The 13,717-nt window shown below is 33.7% G+C and overlaps 1 non-coding gene and 1 pseudogene across 1 annotated transcript; both read right to left on the bottom strand.

Moving 5' to 3' along the window:
* Positions 1–458: 458 nt before the first annotated feature.
* On the bottom strand, positions 459–532 carry TRNAV-CAC (transfer RNA valine (anticodon CAC)). Its single transcript has one exon. It is a non-coding gene; the product is annotated as a tRNA-Val (tRNA).
* Positions 533–1,243: 711 nt separating this feature from the next.
* LOC143624994 (uncharacterized) overlaps positions 1,244–13,717 on the bottom strand; it is a 38,658-nt pseudogene continuing 26,184 nt past the window's right edge.

Genomic DNA, 13,717 nt, shown 5'->3' with positions numbered 1-13,717 from the left:
AACTTCATATATAAAAGATAAATCAATTTTTGGTGACGGCTTTTACATCCTTCTATTTTTAGTTCATGTATGTTTTGTTGCAAATACTCTTCAGTCTTCAATAAACAATGCCTAAGGTCTAAATAAAGTAAAACCCGTTGAATGAAGGGTTAAAACATGTATCGTTGGAGGGTCAGTGGACCCCGGGACCCTTATGTAGCTCCGCACCTGGAGATAAACACAAGTGATTGATCCAAAACACTCAAATGAAAGGTTGAAAAAGATGGTGACTCGACGGTCGGCCGAAGTGTTAGATTGTGACACCAGAGTTTTTTAATCAATATGCATGTGGTTTTAAAGTTGTTGAACTCGACAAAAAGTCAAAATTTAGAGTTGACAGAAAAAAACGTCAAAAAAGGAACCGAGTGCTTTGACCCTGGTCCCTAAATAAAATTAGGACATGAAAAAATTTATAAAAATGTCTGAGCCCGGGTTCGAACCGGGGACCTCTAGTGTGTGAGACTAGCGTGATAACCAACTACACCACCCAGACAGTTATAAGACAGGACATGTTTAATATATTTAGTTAGATGTTCGTTTTTTAATGTTTCAATGAAAGAAAATCTGGTTCATGCATGTGGAGTAAGTATCACACCTCTAGTAAAATGATGAATTGAAGAGACAGAAACTGAGCAAGTTATATAAATTGCCAAAACTATAAATAAAATAATGATTTTCATCTCTAAATTTATGTAAACTATGTGAAGTCTACAAAATAAATATTTGTTAACATGTTTGTTAAATCATTTAACAATGATCATTTGTTGGTTTAATTTCTTTAAAAATTGATTAGTTATGTTTGAAATGTATCGAGGTTGCTAGTTTTAGAAAAATGAAACAACTGAGGGTGATGTCAACGCTTAAATCAGTTTGATACTTTGATTATTATGGAATTGTGAAGTGGCAATTTTCAATGATAAAAAAGTTGTTACTAGCGGTTTTGGCTCACGGTTTGACCTAGAAACCGCAAGTTGGTATCTCTTTGAACTCTTACCTATAAGAAAGGCCAACAATGCGACAAGTTTGAATAACAGTAAGGAATTCACCATTATTTTTCTATATCTAATACATAACCTGGTAAGAAAAATATGTAAACGGTTTCTTAGACATCCGAAAGAATACATATATATTACATACACATCACACAAAACTTGAGAAAACTAAATAAAGAGAGTACACACACGATATATATCAATCTAACCAATTATTCCGAGATATCAATCCAACGTTCCTCCTCCATTTCCAAGATATTTGAAACTTGTCGCATTGTTGGCCTTTCATGCGGATTAGAGTTCAAACACACTCTTGAGATGATCAAAATGGACTTCACTAGTTTTTCAACTTGGGGTGATGGTGGTGATATCCGACTGTCTCCCACATTGGTATGCAACAAATAATCAGCAGACAAAGTTGGCATAGACGTTACGAGTTCTCCTAGATGCTTTCCCATGATCAATTCGAGTGCAACAACTCCAAAGCTATACACATCGCATTTCTCAGTTGCCGCCATTGTATAAGCAAGCTCTACATAGACACAAGAAAATAAAACAAGTTATATCAATCCATAAACATATGGTTCTACAAATAAGATATATTTGAAATTTGATAAGATATGTGTAGAAGAAACTAAGTTACCTGGTGCTATATAACCATAGGTACCTGCAACCGTTGTCCAGTTTGACGAGTCTAGCTTTAAAAGTTTGGCTGTGCCAAAATCAGAGATATGTGCCTCATAATCCGAATCGAGAAGGATGTTGGCTACTGAAATGTCTCTATGGACTATAGGCGGTGAGCAATCGTGGTGCAAATAAGCCAAACCATCAGCTACAACCCTTACAATTTTGGCCCTTTTCAACCAATCCAAATCCTTTGATAGGATATCACTATCAAAGATTGATTTGAGGCTTCTCTTTTCAAGGTATTCATAAATCAAAAATGAGTGACGGGCGTGGTTGCAAAATCCAAAGAGTTTCACTATGTTTCGATGCCTTATGTTGGTTAATGCGTGCACCTCACTAAGAAAACCTCTATGATCAACTAGATTCTCTAATGATGATGATGATGATGATGATGATGATGATGAATGGATTTTCTTTACAGCTACTGTGATATTGTTGGGTTGTAGCTTTGCTTTATATACAGAGCTATATCCTCCGGTGCCAATACAATATGCTTCATCAAAATCATTTGTCACCTTTAGGATTTCATCATACGCTGCCTTTCCATCAAAGCTTGATATTGAGAAGAAATCATTACTTACTTCAACCAGTGGTTTAGCTGGAGAAGGGCTTTTCCTTTTTATTTGATTAGAATAGAGGTAGCCGAGCAACATTGCTCCGAAAAGGGGGAGCATTATCGCAAGGACGAGCACATGATGAAAGCCATCGTTATTTTTCTTTATTGGAATTTGACTGTCGCAAAGTTTCAGTCCGGTAACATTTCCACATAAACCAGGATTGCCTTGGAATACCTGTATGGAAGAATTTTTGAAGATAGCAAATGACGTGGGAACTAGACCTACGAGGTCATTGTAAGAGAGATTGATATCAATCTCACTAGGAAGTTTTCCAAAGGCATTAGGAATTGAACCAGATAATTTGTTGTGAGAAAGATCCAAATATTCCAAAGATACTAAACTTTGAATTTCAGATGGTATCTCTCTTATGAGTGAATTCCAGGAGAAATCAAGTGTGGTAAGTTGGCCTAATTTACCAATCTCGGATGGGATTTCTCCACCGAGCTTGTTATTACTAAGATTCAGGTAATATACGTGTTTCCACTCGCCAATATCTCTTGATATCGAGCCGTTCAATTTGTTTGTGGATAGATCAAGCATAAGGAGTTGTTGAAGTGATCCAAGTTTTTGAGGTATAACACCTGAGAGTTTGTTTTCGTTCAAGAACAAATACAACATACCTTTCATCATTCCAAATTCCTTTGGAATCTCACCAACCAAATTATTTGAAGAAAGATCAAGCCATTGTAATTGAGTTGAATTTCCAAACTCGGGCGGTATGTTACCACTTATGTTGTTATATCCTATCAGTAAGGTTGCCAAGTTCTTGCATTTGCTCCAGCTTCGAGACAGCTTCCCATGAAAATTGTTACGAGTGACGTCAAGGAAATCTAAACTTGGATACACCCCAAAACTATTCGATATATCCTCCGGTAAATTGATTGAAATCAAAGTTACCTCTTATTAAGCTGGAGCAATTCCTTAAGCCTATTGGTATGGGAACTTACCGATAAATTTTGAAGCTTTCCTCCATGACACAAATCTTCGGGCAAATGGCCAGACAATTGATTATTGTCAATTTCTAGCTCAAGCATGACTGCACTTGCCAGTCCTTGTGGTATAGGACCAGATAAATTGTTCACACGAAGATACAAATACTGTAGGTTTCTCAGGTTTTGTAGTGACCAAGGAATAGAACCATTGAGTTGGTTTTCGCTTAGTGCCAGCTGAGTGAGAGACTTCAGATTCCCTAGTTCAGTAGGAATGGGTCCACAGAGTTGATTTTGGTACAAGTGTAGGAGAGTCACAGATGTTAAATTACCCAACGACGAAGGAATCCGGCCTGTGAGATGGTTTGAAGAGAGGCTGAGCCACACAAGTAAGACCAGGCTCCCGGTTTCTTGTGGGATCAAACCATTCAAGTTGTTTTGGAAGAGGTACAAAACAGTAAGCCGCGTTAAATTCCCAATGGTTGGTGGAATTACCCCTGAAAGTGTATTTACTGAAAGATCAAGATAAACAAGTTTGGACAGGAGCTGAATGTGTGCGGGGATTGGACCGGAAAAGTAGTTTACACTAAGTTCAAAATGAGAAAGGTTGTGGAGAAACGAGAATGGAAACCTGTGAAGAGTACCCTTTAATTCAGATGATGTTAGGTTCAACCTTTGAATGGTCCAATCATCATTGCAAACGACACCGAACCATGAAGTGCATGGAGTCGATGCGGTAGCATTGGCAAGGAGGGGAGTCCAAGAAGATAGGTGGGAGTTGTTTAGAATTTGCAGGCTTGCTTTCCATTTAAGAAGAGCATTGGCTTCCTCTAAAGATGAAGAAGCAAACTTTGAAAGTGAAATGATTAATAGAGCTAGAGAGAAAGTAACAAGTGCAAACAAGACATTATTTGTCTATTCATGTTTTTGACAAAGTAAGGCTTGTGTGTCCTAATTTATACTCGAGTGATTAAGCTTCATTTTCTCTTTGTCGAAAAAGAAAATTCGGGCAATGTCATATTTTCCACAAGGAGCGTTGGGGCAAGGTCATATTTTCCACAAGAAATAAATATGCTACATACTTAAGGTTACATACTTACATCACTATCTTAATTCCTTTGAATATCCATGAACTTTAATTATGTGAATTATGTGCACGACTTTAATTCATGGCATCAAAGTTCTTTGACACCTTAATGTCACTTATGTGAACGAATTTAAATCATAGCATCAAAGTTCTTGACACGATGTTATAAGTAGGTCAAGCTGGGCCTGCCAGATGAATTGAGAAATCTTAATCTTAAATATATATAAACGGAACATTTAAAAGCTTTATAATTGCTTCTTACATTCTCTCAAGCCACCAGATTGCTTTATTTGTAAATAGAGGTTTCTCATACATTTGACCTGAATTCTCGGGTTTGGGTTTCACCAAACCCAGATAACCCTTAAACGGGTTATAACATCTCATAATACTAAAAATTAATTTCACCAAATATTTGATATGAAAATTCTATAAAATAGGGATATACTAAAAATTAATATCCATTTTTTTAAAAAAGATATTATTTATATTAAACAATTTTATAGTAAAAAAAATAAGCAGGTCATGGGTCTCACCAAACCCATATAGCTTTTAAACGGATTATTACATTTCATTTATTTGTAAAAACCGTTCATTATCAAATCCTAGGTATATTATTAACTTCCTTACATTAAATAAAATTAAAATCCAAAAAATATATAAATATTAGATACGAAAAATGAAAACAACACCCGTAATACGATGGATAAAACCTAATTATTAATATAGTAATATGTGAATGAACTTGATGCATTCCTTGAGAAATGGTTAAGCGGGTTGGTCGAATAGAACGGGTTCAGAGGCATGCTGGCCTTTTTAGTTATTCGATTAAGGTAGTTAGGAATTTGAGTCTTGGTTTGTGATTAGATGTCTAGTATCTAAAGGGTCGTCTTGTGTTATTTGTCAAGGTAGTTTATGGTTTTATCAATAAAAAAGAGCTTGCTTTTACATCAAATCATTTTTGCACATATGTGTTCTGCAGTTTATTGTGATCGAACAAAGGAGCGTGCACCGTTACTTCTGCATTGTAAAAAGATATTAATATTGACTCAAACTCTCAAAGTCAACATAAGGAGACAATGAAATAATTTCTGCATCCCCAATAAGATGCAAACCAAAACCAAAAGTATACCTCGCAATACAGGCAAAAATAAATGAGACCTGGCCCAGGCCTGGTTAATTAGTAAAGGAGAGGCACAAGAACTGACCCGAATCCTAGAACCGATTGTTAGTATTGGGCCCGTTTGCTTGATATGAGATGGTTTTTAATTGAGAAGTTACTGGGCTTGCATTGCAATTTGTAGATAACAATAGCACAAATATAACTAACATAAAGTTAACCCTTGATAATTAGTATCCACCAACATATATTTTGCGCAAAACCAAGCTTATATTTCATCATACATATACAAATGATAATTTCTCATAAAACTTTTCTTAAAGAAAAAACAATGTAAACTAGTAAAATAAATCAAGTCATACAGAAAATAACAAAATCAAGCAATAAATCAACGAGGTTGTATAATTGTTTTGAAATACAAACAAGTTCGTGGGTCTTCCTCTTTACCCGTTGCTGAACATTGTAAAGATGCTTAACTTAAACGTCCTTCTACATTGTTTAGCATTTCATTTTGGTCAATACACCTTACAAATTCGGTCGGTATCATTTAAGTTCATACCAACAAGGGCACTAAATCTAGAAAATAAAAATGCGAGTGCCCAAAATAGTATCGTCATATGTACAAACTATGTAAAGCGGCACGAAATTGGTTTGTATCGGTTAGCTTCATTACAGTAGTCGGTACTGACAGTAAACCTAAAAATAATATTTACTAACACCCCCACCCCCAAATACCTGTATAGCTTATGGTACAAAAATTTGATGCTTTTGGAACGTCGAATGTTTAATTATTTATGAAACCATGTTTTGTGTAAAATTTGTTACAGTATAAAACTTGAGACTTAAGTTACTAAAATTGATAGCATTAGAGGTGCTGAAAGTAGAAGTAAGAAAAATGAAAACGGCTACCTTGATTAGAATAATATAAACGTAAAATAAAAACTATCTGAGCCCGGGTTCGAAAGGGGGAACTATAGGGTTTGCGGCTTGAACCCGGATTCAAAACAATTAAAAACAGTTTCTTGGATGAAATTGATATGGGGCTTTGCTTCGTGAGGGTGAGAGGATTGCGTGGAGCAGTTTAATTGAGTTTTGCACGTGTATTTATAGGGTAACAAGGTCCTATTAGGTCCGCGTATAAGAGTTAATAAAATTGATTCGATTCGATCTAGCTGCCAATTAACGAATTTTCTATGTTGATTGATTTCGCGTTGAACATGAAACAACTAAATATGATCAATTCCATGATTTATTGATACGTAGCAGATTGTAGTGATAGAGTTTTAGAGAGAGAAGCACAAGAAGAAGGCACCCAATCAAAACATAGCTAATCTCTCATTGGTGTATAAGTACACGTTTACAGAATACATCAACGTATTTACATCTAGACCCTTAAGCTACTACTAATTACACTATAGTCCTTACACTATTATGACCGTAACATTTATAGCTGATTTAACTGATCAAAGATGAAGAGGGGAGGGGAGGGGAGGGGAGGGGAGGGGTGGGGGGAGTGTCGGTGTTCGACAAAGGGAGGGAAAAGTTTTATTATTTTGCAATATGGTCCCTTGTCTTGGGTTTGTTGGTCAGGAATTGTAAAAACTAAAAGCAGGGGTGTTAATTGCACAATTTTCATAGTCTCTTATAGTTCGTTAACGAAAAAAATTTAATAAAGACAAATCCATATAACAATAATTATTTATCGTTTTTATTAAATGAGAGGATCCGATTACAAACGGGTAAAAAACGAATACAAAAAAATTAAACTGAATTTGACGAATGTCATAGATAGAAGAGAATGAAGGCAATTGGAAAAGTTGATGTGCCTCAACAAGCATTCATTTGCAAGTTTTGAAACTCAAAAAAGAGGTGTTATAGCCTGTCATATACACGAATGTGACAACACGCTGCAACACATGTACATTGTATCTAAATCACATGTACGAAATATCTACCAAGGTAGACACCAAAATGTCAAATGTATAATCATTTGTCCTTGATCAGGGATTTAGTGATTAGAGAAATGTGTATCAAGTCGATTTTTATGGGTTTTATTTTGTATCTAGGCATTCACGAGCCTGAGTTTTGTGGTACTCGTTGGGTTCAAGCTAACATCCAATGCGGAAAAGTGTTAAAAGTAGCTTTTGTTGCCATTTGAGTGTCTGTTCATGTTGTGTGTTTTGATTTTTGGTTCATATTACAACATTAAACAAAGGGACGGTGAAGACTTGAGGCCTTTTCTGGACCGTGTTATAATCTAGGGTTGCTACAAATACCGTGAGCGATTAAATTACTGAATCTTGAGACTAAAATAAGTGATTGAGTATGCCAAAGTCTATCAAAACGATAGAGTTTTATTTATTATTTAACAAAAACTAGACGTAATCATTAACCGCTCATTACAAATTCGAATAGGAAATCTCTCTTAACTAAGAACACAATAGATCCAATCAAACCATTATCAAGCCTAGCTTCAACTTTAATCCAACTAATGTTAGCCCTGATTGATCTCGGTCTCAATCACCATACATATAAAAACAATTATAGTATAACTAACTTGATTATTGACAATTAAACGTTTAAATACCAACAACTCTTTAATATTTTGTTCTTTTAATTTTATTTGTTGTTGAATTGAAATGGCCGTATATTTCAACATAACCAGAACAACTCGGTTGGAAAAGATTGTTACTCGACACAAAAGTGTTAGACTGTGACACCAGTGTTTAATCAATTACGAAAGCATGTTTTGTTTAAAATTTGTTAAATCATGCTCATGTATAAACTTGGAAACTAAGTTACATTGTTAAATAAATTAAAAAGTGGTTTTAATATCAAAATAAAGGTAATAATTCTATCTTTGAATACTTTAGATATTTACTTAAATGTATGTAGTGTATTGAATAAAAAGTAGCCAGCCGGAGCAGCATGAATAGATTTTAAACAAGGCCCACACTCTCACAAGAAGACCGAAAATAGGTAACATTTATGAGAGTGGGCTACTACGATAGACAGGGGCGACCTGGGAGGCTACCCATGGTATTTCATTATAATCGTGCTTAATCATTAATATGACGCGTTAAACCGGAATGCCTAGATTAATATTTTATAGCATGTAACAAAATATTTTGTTATTATTATTTTTATCCTAAGTATTTAAATTTATCCTGTGATTTAAAATAAATGAAACATTCTAGAACCTTCTATATTAACATTGTTCCATAATTAAATTTATCCAAATCTTATAATTTAAAAAAAAAAGTCAAAAAATAAAATAAAATAAAAAGTGCCGTGCACTTTTGAATGCACACACACATATCAATTTTTATTTATTTATTATTATTGTATATATTATTATCATTATGATTATTATAATTAGTTTATCTCTTAAGTTTTAAACAAGTTTTATCTCTATCTAAATCATATTCAAACCTCAACTTTTGGCCTATAAATAGAGCCCCTCATTCTCATATTTTTTCACACCAAATCTCATTCTCTCTAGTAAGTTTTACATGTTTTCTTAGTTGTTCTTCATATATTTTTGATTTTGATCTTGTTTTTATAAATTTATTTTAGTTTGTTCTTATGTTCTTGAATTTTATTTTGAATCTTCATAGTTGTTCATATACCCTCATCATGATCATCATGAATTGTTAATAAAACTCTTACTTTTTACTTTAAAATATTATAATGATCATGTTATTCCAAGGGATCACAATTATTTTCTCAAAATCTTGGATTGAAGTATAATTTTTTCATGAACTATGAATATTCTTATGATCTTCAAAAACTCATAAAGTTAACATAACTAAAAATTATATTAACATAATTGGTCCTTATACTTTCATAAATGTCAATAAATATCCTAAATTATAATATTTACACTTTAAACCCTATACTTTCATAAATGTCGATAAACATCCTAAACTATAGTATTTACACTTTGAACGCTATACTTTCCTAAATGTCAATAAACACCCAAACTATATGATATTACACTTTTAACCTCGTACTTTATTATTTGTGAAAACCATTCTAAAACATTTTGAGTTAGTATACAAATAGAGTATAAACCGGGTATGTATGTATCTGACAAGCAAACGGTTCTGTCTAAGGCAAGAGTGGCGTAAATAATCCCATTGGACCCGTGACTCTTACCTGGGAATCAACTTGCTGGAGGTCATGCTCTTGGTTTAGAACATTCTAGTATGCGACACTCTAACTAATTTAAAAATCAAACTTAATCTAAGGCATCCCGTAACCGGTTCAACAAACTCTTGCTCGTGTTCGTGTTCATCCGTCAAGCAAGGTGAGTTCATAGCCCCTTTTACATGCTTTTAAACGCTTTATACTTCGGGGTGGAAACATGCAACTTATTTATTCTGCGTTTTATACATGCTATTTGATTCAATATTTATTTCATTATATTCGTTATGTGTAATCATTACAAGTGTATACTTAATCGCATGTACAACCATTAACTTGTTAAGCCCGTGGTAGTATGATGATAGATCTATTGGCTCGACCCGCCCACGCAGGCCTTAGGTAGAGGCTTGTGTGTTCATAATCCGACGATCGTTAAACATTAAACATAATAGTCTAATCGTGGATTAGACGACTCGCTAAACGTGTAAGAGGTTTGGTTGTAATCACTAAAGTATACAAAGTAACTTAACACATATGGAATGTTTTCAACATAAAACTTATTTTTTTTCAAAACCTATGTTCTCACCAACTATTTTTAGTTGACACTCTCGCATGTTTTTCAGGTGATGAAAATTAAGTTATGAAGATTCTTGAAGTTTCATATAGGGCATGGGTCAGACTTAGAAGTTGAATGAATAAAGTGCTATGTCATATTTTCTATTTGGATTATATTTGAATAATTCGTTGGTTTCTTTTAATAGGAGTTTTTACATTTAATACCATGTGTATGATTTCAATCTACGCACGTCCCGGCGTTTCCGCCTTCGGCCGGGGGGTGTGACAATTTCGTTACCCCTGAAAAATATAATTTTAAACCTATTTGTTTAAAGCCCAATCAAATTAATAGCTAAAGCCAATTAAAGCTCAACCAAAGTTTAAAGCCCAGCAAAATTAAAGTCCAAACCAAATAAAACCATTGTTCGTTGTTCCTCTGTCACCAGATTTCCATGCTGTAGCTGAGTAGTTGACATCCGGTGCTCCCCCAGTCCTTCTTCCACGATTTGATTGCTACTTATTTAATTTATGGATTCTTCTACTTTTATTTAAAATTGTAATTGTTAATTTGTTTATATAAATTATTATTAATTTGGAATTGTTTATGGCATATTTGAATGATTGATTATGGTTTATTGGATATTTGGATAAAGTAAATTGAAAAATGTAATTTATTAGGGATTTAGGGGTTTATGTCTAAATTTGAATTGATTGGGTATTTAGGGGTTTATGATTGGGGATTTAGAGTTTATGTGTAAGCTGGAATTGATTATAGATTTAAGTTTTTTAATTGCTAAAAATATTTTTGAATAGCCCATATCATAACTAACATTTGGGGCTAAGACATTATTTTTATGTTTCTTTCTTTTTTTTTTAGTGAAAGACAACAAATAAAAATATAAGATTACTAAAAACAATAAATTAAAACAACAAATAAATAAATAAATAAAAGACAAAATGGAAATAAATAATCCCAACTCTTATGTATTGGCCGATAATAATCCTAACTTTAAAAATCACTATCAGCGGTCCCAACTATCAAATATTTTTGTCTCAATGGTCCTTTGTTAAAAAACACTTAACGCTGTTATGTTTTTTCCCAAGTTTCAAACCGATGTTTTAGGGATTTTGATCGGAAGAACGATCTGATTCGACCGATGTAAAACTTATCTCGAAACTGTTATCCAAGTGACGAAACAATGTTTCAATTCGGGTGCTTGAATTTCCAATTAACAAAATCAAGTCATTTATAAAGAGTCCAGCGCCATGTAAACGATCCACGTAAGATGGTTTTTAACAGCTAGGATGGCCAACTCAGCAACATACTAACGGGGTTAGTCATCCGTTAGTCGTGGACCGTTAAAAATAAATATCCCTTTAGTTAGGACCGCCACCAGCCAAGTGCAAAGTTGGGCCTGTTATTTGCCAATAAGTGATAGTTGGGATTATTTAAAACCAATTTTCCTAAGAATAACTACCATGAAACTTTGAAAAGAAAAACATGATAGTTTTTAATTATATTGTATTATATATTGAATGTGATTAAGTTAAATGTAATTTAATTTAATTTTGAATTATTTTATTAATAAAAAACTATGAGAATAAATGTTATTTAGAAATAGTTATTGTTTTAATATTATAGTAGATCTTAGTTTACATCTAGCATTCTCCTTTTATTGTAAATATCTAACTCGTTTTAATTCCCCAAAAATTCGTAAGAATAATTGTTAACTCATTTGACAAAGCGCCAAAATTTCCATCTCATAAACATGGTTTTTGGAAAAAAGAATCTTTTACCAAAAGGTCATGAGCAGCCAGGCAATCCCATTGAAATGGAGGTCGTCTTGTAAGTGTTGTTTGTGTTGACATATGCGGACTAACAGTTGAGCCGCTGCCCGAACCGAAACAATTATCACTTCGTCTTCCATGACTGAATCTAAGGGAGAGTCTATGATAATAGTCGGACGACGATGAGCCGGATTGCGAGTCCATTTTTGTAAAAAAAAAAAGGTTTGAGATTATTTGATAGAATTTTAGAGAATAAGTAGATTATTTGATAGAAGTTTGAGATTATGTGGTTGGTATATATAAAATAATTTTTTTCCCGTTCTAAAAAAAAGAATGTATGGGACTTTTGAATCTATATCACAAAAAAAAAAAAAAAAAAAACCATCACCATGGGGTCGTTATGTGCATGGTGTTGGGGGGAGAATGGTGCCTCCTTGATATGCCCAACATGGTGTTAACGACGCCATCTAGCCTACATGGTATAGATTGGAGGTGCACAAGTCGGTTTAAAACTCAAAGCCGGTTTGAGTTAAAACCGGTTCGGTTTGGTCAATAAAAGTCAAAACCGGTTTATGATCGCTTTCAGTTTGGGTTGAACCGGTTTCTTACCATGGTACGATCGGTTTCGGTTAGGGTTTTGATCGGTTTCGGCTCGATTTTTGACCGGTTTTGGCCGGTTTCGGTTCGGTTAACCGGTTTGGAACCTGTTTTTGTGGAGAAAATTTCAAACCGGTTCCGAACCTATGGTTTCAATCGGTTGCAAACGGTTTCAAACCAGTTTCTATATAATCGGTTTCAAACCGGTTCGATTTCGGTTCAGTTTTTGGATCGGTTCGATTAACCGGTTTATTTGCCCACCTCTAGTATAGATGACGCCCTTTAATGCTTTCACAATAACGAACCTTAACAATAAAATATAATAACTTAATATCCCCTAAATACAACTATTTGTTAATTTTTTTAATATTAAAGTTACACCAGTTAGCATAAACAATTTTAATAATTTTAGTTGACATCATAAATAAAAGAGTAAAGTGTCATTTTCTTCATTGTGGTTTAACAAATAATGCGAATTTAGTCTAAAAAGTTTATTTTTTTGCATATGGACTATCTACGTTTTCCAATTCTTGTCAATTACATCCAAATCACTAACCCCGTTAAATTTAATAGTTAAGTCAGGGGTAGACATGTCTTTTACTCTTTATTTTATGAGTAAAGTGCCAAAATCGTCCCTAAGGTTTGGTGACATTTGCCAATTTCGTTCAAAAATATTTTTTCCCAATTAGACCCTCGATTTTCCTAATCGTTGCCAATTTTGTCCAAATTGTTAACTCGGTCTAAATTCAACGTTAACTCAGGGATGTTGCTGTCCTTTTACATGTTTATTTACACTATTATTATTATTATTATTATTATTATTATTATTATTATTATTATTATTATTATGTGTTTGTTGATGACATATATAGCATCTCACGATTCCTATGTTTGAGTCCAATATAGTATCCGTTTGGTTATTCTTCTTTATTTTTAGTAATATACAGGGTTTAGCTTAGTGTAATAATAATAATAATAATAGTAATGTAAACAAACATGTAAAAGGACAGTAACACTCTTTAACGTTGAATTTAAACCGAGTTAACAATTTGGACGAAATTGGCAACGGTTGGGAAACATCGAGGGTATAATTGTGAAAAAAATCTTTTTGGACGAAATTCGCAAATGTGACCAGACTTTATGGACGATTTTGGCACTGTACT

Source organism: Bidens hawaiensis, unplaced genomic scaffold, assembly GCF_021521415.1.
Source record: "Bidens hawaiensis isolate Kalapana, Puna unplaced genomic scaffold, B.hawaiensis_p1.1 tig00004020_1, whole genome shotgun sequence".
In the NCBI taxonomy this organism is placed as follows: Eukaryota; Viridiplantae; Streptophyta; class Magnoliopsida; order Asterales; family Asteraceae; genus Bidens; species Bidens hawaiensis.
Note: the sequence above shows the minus strand (reverse complement) of the source record. Positions and strands in the feature narration are given on the sequence as shown.